Source organism: Elephantulus edwardii, unplaced genomic scaffold (assembly GCF_000299155.1).
Source record: "Elephantulus edwardii isolate Elephantulus edwardi_28Jun2011 unplaced genomic scaffold, EleEdw1.0 scaffold00059, whole genome shotgun sequence".
Lineage (NCBI taxonomy): Eukaryota > Metazoa > Chordata > Mammalia > Macroscelidea > Macroscelididae > Elephantulus > Elephantulus edwardii.
Genome location: NW_006399809.1, coordinates 9,075,808 through 9,086,981, shown reverse-complemented (window position 1 = coordinate 9,086,981; position 11,174 = coordinate 9,075,808). Strand labels below are relative to the sequence as shown.

The following is an 11,174-nucleotide window of genomic DNA, read 5'->3' as shown; positions in this document are numbered from 1 at the left end:
GTGTCAGAGGCAGTGTGATAGGCACAGGATAGAGCAGGGTTTAGGGCTGTTGTACATAGGGTTGCTATGAGTCGCAAACGACTCGATGGCACATAACAACAACATTTCCCCCAATAGCATTTTATTACAAATTTCTTGTCATAATATTGTGCAGTAGTAAATGACTACTTAGACTACCGTTCTGGCCACAAAGAAAGGCTGAAAATTAAGGATCGAGGAAATCCAGAATTTCTTTGTTTTTAGTGATTAAGTCTATGTCCATGCCTACTCTCAATATTTCAGATTTAGGAATTATTCATCAACAAATAGCCAATTTATTTCACTCTCATTCATAAAAATCAATTTTGTTCACTTTTATTTCTTTAAAAAATTATTTAAAAGATCAGATATGTTTAGTTTACAAATACAATCTCACAAAAAATAGATAAGCTCTCACACACATGCACGTGTTTTAGTAATCTTTTTGAAAATAATTTTGTGTCAAATGTGGAACATTCAGTGAGGTTTTGCTTCAGGCATTTATTACACTGCCTGCATTTATCACATACAGATATCTTATAAATGAACTTTGTTTCACAGTAGATAAAAATTATATACTATATATAAATATACTAGAACACTATATATATTATATACTACTTATAGTATATATATTATATAATACTTATACTATATATAGATAAAAATTATTTACTATAAACAAGCACCAGTAAAAGTTAGCTTTACACTCTTGTTACTGCTTTAATGTGACTCTCTTTTTCATCCTACACAACAGTGTTGTCTAACTGGTGTGTCAATGGACACAACATTGGTTCTTTGTCCCTGGACCTCTGTGATTGATGTGCAAATAGATTTGTTTTTTTTCTTCCCTGGATGCATGGGTTTGTGAAGAGTTTAGTCTTACATTGATGAGTAGAGTTGTTTTTGAATTTTAAATTATCTCCTATTTCTTCTTATATTGAAGGACTGCAACTTCTAAAAATCCTGGTTTTGCAGATTCATAATGATAATGAACCCCTTAAGTCTCTAAGCATTTTCAGGTGGCTGTCAGTCCATCACAGACTTTGTCTATAGTTGAGTTTGCCCTCAAGCAAATTAAGCAAAGCCTACTTTGGACACGTGCGAATTGGCCATTCCTCCTTATCTTCATTTCATCTCTTTTAAAAATCTCACCAATAAAAGATCATTTTAAGTAAGAATCCATTTCAACATGCATCTCTAATGCAAGCTTGTGCTACTCAATAAGTATGGTGTACAAAGATTTACAGCAAGAGAAACTACACAGATGAAAACTGCAATGCAGATTAGTGTTGTTGTTGTGTGCCGTGGAGCTGGAACCAAGTCACGTCTGATCCTCTAGCTGGTTTCAGAGGCTGTAAATCTTATGGGAGAAGTTTGCCCACCTTGTAGAGAAGCCTGTGGCTTCAAGCCACTTGCCTTTGGGTTGGCAGAATAATCCTTTATGGACTAATCCACAAGAACTCCCCACAAATTATTAATAGTTATTGTGTATGCTAGAGTCAGAACTAACCCTCTAGAAGGTTTTCAGAGGCAATAAATCACACTGGAGAAGACTTCCACTTTTTTTCCTGTGGAGCAGTTGGTGGATTCGAACCTTCAGATTGGCAGCATAGCTCCTTACCACCCAAATTAAGCCTATGTGTGTCTTGTGCAGTGGGTACACTGTCACCGTTTAACACAAACCCTAAAGTGGTGACCCAAAAGAAAATACTTTTAACCTCACGAGGAAGATTCTGATTGCTACTCTCAGATATTCCTGTTATTCAAAATAAATTCTCTTAGGCACAATGCCTTGCTCAAAGTTTATCTTTTATTCACGTAATTTTTACTTTTTAATATTTTGAAATTTTTTTCTCTCACCTTCATAGATTCATTCTGGAGAACTGATTTTTTAAAATTGTCCTATTCTCTAAAAAAAAAAAAGACATTTTCTTACTATTGCTATTTTTTTTACAATATGGCAGTGACCCTGGTCATATGAGATGGTCATTGAAATAAGATGTCATTATTGTCAGGTGCTGTCAGGTCAAGGACGAAGCACAGGAATGTTATGAACAAAAGATCTGAGCTCTTCTATCTTGTACCATCCTCACACTTCCTGACACACCTGAGGCCACTGCGGCAGTCACTGTGTCAGTCCACCTGGTTGAGGGTCTTCCTTTCTTTCACTGACCCTCCATCTTTCTAAGCATGATGTCCCTCTCCTAGAAATAGTTCCACAATGAGACACACATTTTAAGAGCAAAGATACACTACTATAATAAGATACCAAGTCACACATGCTTATTTAGTAAAATATCTTGTTTGCTGTTGTTTCATGCTACTGGGTCAACCACAACTCATAGAGACTCTATGAACACCAGATCTGAGCCCTGCCCTATCCCGTCTCATCTTCACATTCTCCAACATGTTTGAGTCCATTATTACAGTAACTATGGTCAATCTCATGGAGAGTCTTCCTCTCTTTTGTTGACCTTTCCCAGCATGATGTCTTTGTCCAAGGTTTGCTCCTTCTTGACAACATGCTGAAAGTATATGAGACAAATTTTCACCATCCAAATCTCTAAGGAGCAGCCTAGTTTCATAGCCCCCTAGACAGATTTGTTTGTTCTTTTGACAGTTTTTGGTATATTCAATATTCTTCTCTAACACTAAAATTCAGAAGGATAAATTCTCTTCTGTCATCCTTACTCACTGTATAACTTTCATAGGCAGAGAGAACAACTGAAAATACCATGGTTTGACCAGACCAGGCACAGTTTAGACTTTAAACTGATAATGTGGCTCTTTAGTACTTTGGAAAGGGTCCTGGACAGCAGATTTCCCCCTGCCCCCCAAGGCAACATATCTTTGTAGCAACATCTTTCTCCCAATCCAACACACCACTTGATTATATATGAATGTCTTTAAATTTTTTTGCTAACCATTAAGACTTCAGCAAGAAAGAGAGTTAAGAACTATATTCCACAAATACTGAAGGAGACCTTTTCTTCTTCCAGGTTTCATTACTCTCTTATTTGCTTGATTCTGTGGAGTTGACTCCAGCTTGTGGTGTATAACAGACGGAGATGGAAAGGTTTCCAAAACTACCGTCTCTGACCACTGGTATGTGCGAATCATTCTTTTATCTATTGTGTCAACTGATCTCAAGGAAGCTCTCCCCCATTTTCAGAGACTTTCTACTTTATCAAGGAAACTTTAGTGACATAGTCTCTAGGGAATTGCACTGCTAACCCCAAAGCCATGTCTCCCTGTGGTTCAACTCCCCAAATGCTCCGTGGGAGAAAGTACAATCTCCTGCCACGTGATTTACAGCCCTTGAAATCCAAGAGCATGTTAGCTCTGAGTTGGTTCCATTTTTACAGCAATGAGAGCTATTTTACCAACTGTTAACATTATTTCCTAACAATCTTGTCTTTAACCCCTTTCTTTGATATCTTTATTCTATTTTTTTCTTTTTCTCCTAATCAACATTCTGTTCCCATCTTCCCTTTCTCCTTACTCCTCACGCTTGTCCAGGAAAAGCAGAATGGCCCAGAAGCTTCCATGGTTATAGTAATCTTTATACAGAGCCCAGATCTTTCCCTGGGCTTCAAATTGAACACTCCCCAGAATATGTCACTTGGATGTCCTGTGGTGACTGCAAACTCACACTGACCTAACTCGGCTAATTTTTATCTCTGTGACCAATCCAACTTTACTAGTGACCCAGCTGAATAGACACCTCATGTGTCCTGATTAGCCTTGACATGTTCTGTACATATTAGCTCCTTGCATTTTACACTGACACTGGCTTTGGTTCATGTGACTTATCACTACATTCTGAGATTATAACAAAAGGCTCCAAAATAGTTTCTCAGCTTCAAAATGACCCCTTTTACTTACTGTCCCTCAAGTGTAACTCATTTAAACCCAATTATGGATGGGGCAAATGGTATTGTCCTTGGTTACTACCAAGTTAAGTCCACCCAGAGATGCCCAGGAAGAAAGGCTTGGAAACCAACCAATGTGGAGCACAGTTCCTCTTTGACACAAACAGGGTCAACATAAGTCACAAATGACTTAATGGCAACTAATATAACCAAATGTTTCCGCTACTAAAATCCGTACTGTGCCTTCCCATGGTCTTAAGATAAAGCATAAGCTCCATCATATTCCATTACAATGTGGACCTTGCTTGGCCCTGAATGAGTCATATTCTGAACACAGTTTTAAAAAGACAAATTTCAGAACACACTGATCATGAGTGAGAACAATACTCTTTTAAAAAATTAAAAAATTGACCCCCAATAATGTATGCTCTATGCAAAGAGGCTGAACCTTCTCATGTCCTTTGGGCATGTTGTTAAGCAGGACCAATCCTTGGAAAGAGAGATCATGCAGGAAAAGGTCAGCAAAAGAGGAAGATCCTCAAAGAGATGGACTGACAAGGTGACTGTAAAATGGGCTCAGGCATGGCAGAAATGGTGAGGTGAACATGGAACAGACAGGGCAAGGCTCAATTTAGCAGCACCCAACAACAATAATGCATGCGTTCTTGACTTTACGGACACTGTTTCCTCTAACTTACACACATTTCCTTAGCTCATTTCTCTCTCAGGAATGACTCGGTCTTTCAGATCTCATGCAGCAGTCCTTTCATTCCCCTTATCCATACAGACTACCCCTTTTTAGAGTCTTCATTTTACCCTCTGTCTCTTTGCCTTTTCAGAGGAATTCTTAGACCCTTGAGACCCAAGAAGGTATCTTTTTTTGATTCTGCATACTCAGCACTTACAGCCTTTTCTAATAAATAGTAAACGAATTGCCATCCAGTCAGTTTCAGCTCATGGTTATGTTTCAAACATATACTGTGCTGTGCAATGTATTATGACAACAGGTGGATTTGGGGAACCAATTGCCAGGTCTTTCTTCCATGGTACTGCTACTGGATTTGTATTTCTAATGTTTTGATAAGCAGCAGAACATATGAACCATTTCTACCAGCAAACCCAAAGAAAAGCCAAGTTGTTGTTGTCAAGTCGATTCTACCTCGTAGTTGTCCTATAAAATAGGGTAGAATTGCTTCATAAGGTTCCTAAGTATGTAAATCTCTATGGAAGCAAGCTGTCATGGCTTTCTCCCATGGAATAGTTGGTGGGTTCAAACTATCAAACTTGTTTTTAGCAGAAGGATCCTTAACCACTGCATCATGAGAGCTCCATCTGTAAACAGTAGGGGTTCACAAAGGTTGGGATTTAACATATGATTAGATGTGAAGTGGTCCTTATCCAAAGGGTTAAACTGACTGACTTTTCAACACTCTAAGTTTTTTCATCTCATTACACTGAACCACAGCACTGAAGTATTATAGCGATTAGTGCTAGTCAATCATTAAACTCCCTTCTCCAATGGAAAAACAAAACATGACCGTAGGAGAAGGCTCCATGGAGACCATGCCCACACATTTTAGTGCCTGGGCTAAAATAAGCATGGAGTGTGTAGGCTCATCCTCATGTTGTGCCAGGAAATGCACCCTCCCATATTTAAAAATATACTTGTTCGGCTGAATTCAGGCTCCTCATTCCAAGGCGTGCGTGAGTCACCACAGAAACACCCCATTAGAGTGCACCCCCACCAACTGGCTTACTTTGTATGTGCATCTTGAGGCAGAAGGAATGACTCATGCTCTTCTGACAAAAGAATTTGCTCTCCCTTCCTTTTCATTTCTAGTGTTTGGGGGACTTCACTGGTACCTATTAGGAACATCTAAGGGAGAGAGGGAAATGACAATGCTGGGAGGCTGGAGAATCGGCATTGCTTATTCTTAACAAGCAACACCTTTTCTAAAGGCCCTTTCATCAGTGCAGCACCAGTCCTTTGGGCCTGATGCATCTACCGCCCAGACTACTCCTGGGATAACAGCAGCCAGCAGGAACTGTTCTGTCCAGCCAAGGGATAGCCCAGCTTGAAGAAGGTGAAGACACTAGTCAATGTCTCCTGCAGTGTTGGTGCTCACACATGGTCTCTCAGAGTTGCTGTTAATCAAACAACTAGTTGAATGAGATTTTCTTGGCCTGAGAGTGAGCTTCCCCAGCAAAAGCAGTGGAAATTGATGCCTTCAATCATTAACATGAAACAAAGTGAGAGGATAAACTCTGTCATCCAAGTTAGTTATGAGTCCCTGATGGAAAAAATAGTTTGGCTTCATGACAGTTACAATCAATGAAGGTCCTATCATTCTATTCTAGAATAGTTACTATTATCTGAACCACCACAGAGGAGGCAGACAAAAAGAACTTTGAGAGTTGTGTAGGTTCTCTACAGAAGGGTAAAAAGATACAGTACTGCAAATTATATACCACAGAGGAAGAGTGGATAAAAGGCATGAGATTCCAGGGGAAGGGTAGATTTCTTTTTTTAGAGGAAGAGGCATTTGAATTGGACTCAAAAGGATGGGTAGGATCTAATTCATAGTTTTGAATGTGTTTCTCTTTCAGAACAATCTCCCAGTCAGGCTCATTCCATTTACATTCAGACTCCACATTCCAAGTCAAAGTCTCTTGGAAGCCATTCCAATGCATGCACGCATCCTCTGTCCATAAAGAACTCATTTCTGTGCACAGCTCCACCAGCTGTGGGCTTACAGTGGCCAGTGAGGACACAGGACACCAGAGCCACAAAGTCCAGATCACTCTGCTTTCCAGGGGATCCCTGTGCTGCAAATTCTGCCTCTGCTTTATTAAAAGAGGGATAAAAATACCTACCACCTACTTACCTCTGAGGCACATTGCAAGGATGGATATAATGTTCAAAGCACTTTGAATATTTTAGGAGAAAAGTGCTCTATGAAAACAAAGCTTTGTTAGCAGGAATATTGGGGGGGGGGATGAAGCAAAAACAATGTCTAGAACATTTGTTTAGGGAGAGGGGAAAAGTCTACCCATTAGACACCAGACTATAACTTTCCAGTGGGCAGGCATTCTATAGTTAAGTCTCTTAATGTCCTTCCTCTACAGGTAAAGGGATACTGCTATGTAGAATATATAAAGAACTGTGGTGAATACAGTGTTTTTAAAGACAGGATTCTGATAAGACAGCTTCTGGAAAAGGCTTAGTAGGGAAGTCTGTTCTATGGTTTTATATTGGGGACAAAAATATTAGAGGCCAAATAATCAGAACTGATTCTTAAACAGTTGAAGAAAAGGAGTATTGAGATGAGATGGTAAAAAAAAAAAAGATAGTTTTTTTAGTTGTAGTGTTGGAGAAGAGTCTTGCACATGCCATGGACTGGCAAGAGAACAAACAAGTTTGTCCTTGAGAGGGTAAAACCAGGTTGCTCCTTGGATGCAAGGATTTTGAAACTCTGTCTCACATAATTTTCGCATGTTGTCAGGAGGACATCATGCTTGGAAGGGTGGAGGGGCAGCACAGGAGAGGAAGACTCTGCATGAGATGGACTGAATCAGAGACGGCGGCAATGGAGTCAGGTATGTTTGAGACAATGAGGTTGGTTCAGGATGGCTCAAGGTTTAGAGTCACTGTTCACAGTGTCACTATGTGTCTCCACTGACTTGAAGGCACATAACAACAACAAGGTGGTACAAACAGCTAATGTACCTGGCTGCTAAGTCCACTCAAGGATGCCTTGGAAGAGAGAGCTGGTGATCAACTTCTGAAAACTCCCCCTTGCAATCTCTATGGAGACCAGCTGTACTCGGACACATGAGATCATCATGAGCTGGAATCGACTTGATGGCAATTGGTGAGGTAGTGGAGAAAGTGTAAAAGAAAAAATATTCAATGTCCACAGTAGAAAGGGGTAGACAGTCTAGAAACTGCCAAGGTCAAAAAAGAAAAAAAATGAAAGACAACATAGAGTCAAGAAATCAAGAAAAGGTGGTTACTGTTATTGAAGAAAACCTGTGAATTCTCTAAGAAATTAGAGGAGCAGCACTAGGGAGAAGGAGGAAATGAGACCACAAGTTAGAGATCTTAAGTTATACTCTCTGATATGCAATAACCGCATGTTTCAGAGAAATTTCTCACAAGCTCACACTATTGAGACAATCAAAGAGGAAAATGTGTAAAAGGATCTATAAGACATGTCTGGTATTACATAAATTACATAAATCATCATTTGAGTTCACTTCCAAGAGGTTGATGTAAAATCGATAGACAAACCACAAAGATGATTCAGACATTTTGATTTTTGAATGTTTCTCTTCTTCAAGTAGATGGAAGACACTAGTGGTGGCAGAAAGCTTGTTAAAAGGACATAATTGAGGGGACAGCATAAACAGCACTTTGTGCATCTGGTGCCCACCTGGAGCCTGACTCAAACCCAACCTTGAGAAAAATTCATTAACTCCAGGGACAGAAACAAGAAAAATTCTTAGTTTTAAAAACAGGCAATAAGGCAGAATGAACACAAGGGTGCCAGAAATCTTATAGGGCAGAGTCGTATCTAATTCCTGCAAAGTTTAAAACTAACCAGTTAACAGGAGCATACATGACATGGAGAGGGCATAGGCGGGCAAATTAGCCTACCAATCAGAAGCCGACCCACACGACTGATCCTCCTGTCCACCCATGAAGGCCTTAAAACAATTGCGGGCGGGGACTCAGGGTTCACCATCTTTCCACTGAGGGAGAGCTTCTCCACATGTGGAAAACTATTCTGCAAAATAAAGCACTCTTTGTATTTGCATACCAGAATTATTCCTTTGAGGGGCATTTCGTGGGTATAACAATAATAACTGTTATGAATTGAACTCCCAAGTATGTGTTGGAATCTTAACTCTTGACTGTCTATAGATACAATCCCATTTAGGAGCAGATTTTGTGTGTACGTAGGTTGTACCTTATCTTCATTCTCTACTGTGATATAAAAAGAGATTGTCAATGAATTCTGGAGCTACATAAATGGAAAGAGATTTTCCCCCCAGAAACAGATAGAGACCTCCTCTAGAGCTGCTGTCATAATTTCAGACTTCTAGATTCCTGAACCGTAAAAAAAAGAAATTTCTGTTCTTAAAAACTACCCACTTGTAGGACTTTTATTATCACAGCTCTGAGCAACTAGCACACTAACCCTGAGGTAATACGATCACAGTTTATATTCCCATGCGTGGAAAACATTGTAAGACACTACTTCAATCAACTGGATGTAGAAAAGAAAAGAAATGAAGATCACTTTGAAAGCCAGACTTTTCAAAAAGATATAATGGGAGCATTAAAGAATTGTTTCCATTTAATCAAAATAGAAAGCTGCATAGAGGACAGAAGCCTGAAAACCTGGTGACTAGTGAAGCTGAAGGTGTTAATGAGAACTGCCAATGATGTCATAACGAAATAAAAGGCATGCTTCCAATAACAAGCTAAAACGAAGGTCTACACACAGTAGTGAAATTACCAACAAATACAATGGCAACTTCTCTCTGTGGAACAGAAGCCCATGTCTACTATGTTCAACAACAACAATATGTGATGAAGAGGTGTGCAACTTTCTCCAGGGAATACACCTGATGCCAGCTGTTGACATGCATATGTAGACAGCGACACATTTTTCTGTTATTTCCAAGGAAATGAAAAGCTTTTGTTTACTTCAGGTTAACACTAATATTTTCCATTTCCTGCTTAAATTTAGCCAAAAAACTACTAAACCATTCTTTCAGTGGTTTCTAGCCAATTCTGTCCAGTGACTCATTTTGTTACAGGAGAAACAAAAATAATTATTTACGACCTGGGAAACACAACCATTCCCTGGCCAGCAAGCAAGGACAAGAATCAGGCTTTAGGAGGTCGGAGCAACTGGATACAGGCTTGCTGCTTCTGGCTAAGGCCCTGATGTCAGAGACAAGTACCTCAGATCTAGGAAAAAAGGCTACTATAAAGAGAACAGAATGATGGAACAGTAGGGAATGAGCAGGGACAAAAATTAGTGTCGAAATGCTGCTGTTGATTGCTGTTGAGTGGAGCGTGACTCACTGTGACCCTATGGACAAAAGATCTGAAGCCTTTCTATAACTATGGTCTTTTCTCAAAGTTCAGTTTCCAGAGGCATATTGTTTAAGAGGTAGAGGCCATGCCTGCTTCCAAAAGAACCCATAATATTGTTCTTCAGCCTGGCACACTCATCAATCCAACCACCCATCATGGAATTCTGAAGTCAGAGTTGAGACGCTTCTAGGACTTGAATATACATGGATCTGTCTCTAGACTTATCTCTTCTCGGTACTTTCTCCTTTCTCTTGCTTTCTTTTCTCCTCTCTGTTATTGTTATTTTCTGAACATATCACTGATAATTTCTCATACTGATGACAAAACCTCTAATATTACTTAGGACATTTTACCATTGGTTGAGTTTCTGGTTTTAAGACATCATCTTACATTGCTTGGATTCATAACATTAAGAAGCACATACCAGCGTATTCATCTATGGCTTCAAGATGGGATTCACCCATGGCTAATCTGGGCATGTAATATCCATAAGAATGTTAGTACCAAATAAAACAGCTGTGAATGATGGCACAGTTATCTGAAGAACAGCTTTTTTGGACATTAAATAAACACTGCATGGAGTCTGAAGCCCAGAGTATGACAATAAACGTTCCCAGAGTTTTGTTAACAGATACATTGTGTGAGAAGAGTGACTTGCTCTGTCCATCTTCATCCATGTCACAAACTCATATAATCCTAACAATTTACCTTATCCACCGTGGCCCTGTGCCTTTTCAAGCCAGTGGAGTATGCCAGAACGACCTCATTGGATTGGATGGAAGACAAACACAACAAGGACAGGGTTTTGATCAGGCAACACAACTGCTGGTTCTAGAGACACCAGATTTAGATGCATACTTGAACTCCCCTTTTCCCATCAGTTCCATCTCTTCTGCCCAAGATGTTCTTAGCCTTTTCCAAGTCTACATGGCTGAAAACTCATGGCATATAATTGGTCCTCCTTCCTAGGTTTCTTCTGGGAAGTTATCTGAGAGATCATGGCTGAAATGAAGATGCAATGGATCCAGGCAGCATTTCAACACTGAATATTTATTTGGTCAGCATTCATTGTATCAAAAGGAATTGGCAGATACAGAAGAATTTAATGAAATAACATATGAGCAAGAGCCTATGGTGATGAAGGAAGAAGTTCAAGCTGCTTTGAAGGAAAT

The 11,174-nt window shown here is 39.6% G+C and overlaps 1 protein-coding gene across 4 annotated transcripts in view; it reads right to left on the bottom strand.

Moving 5' to 3' along the window:
* ELMO1 (engulfment and cell motility 1) overlaps positions 1-11,174 on the bottom strand; it is a 683,616-nt gene that overhangs the window by 301,385 nt on the left and 371,057 nt on the right. The gene's annotated exons all lie outside the window — the stretch shown is intronic.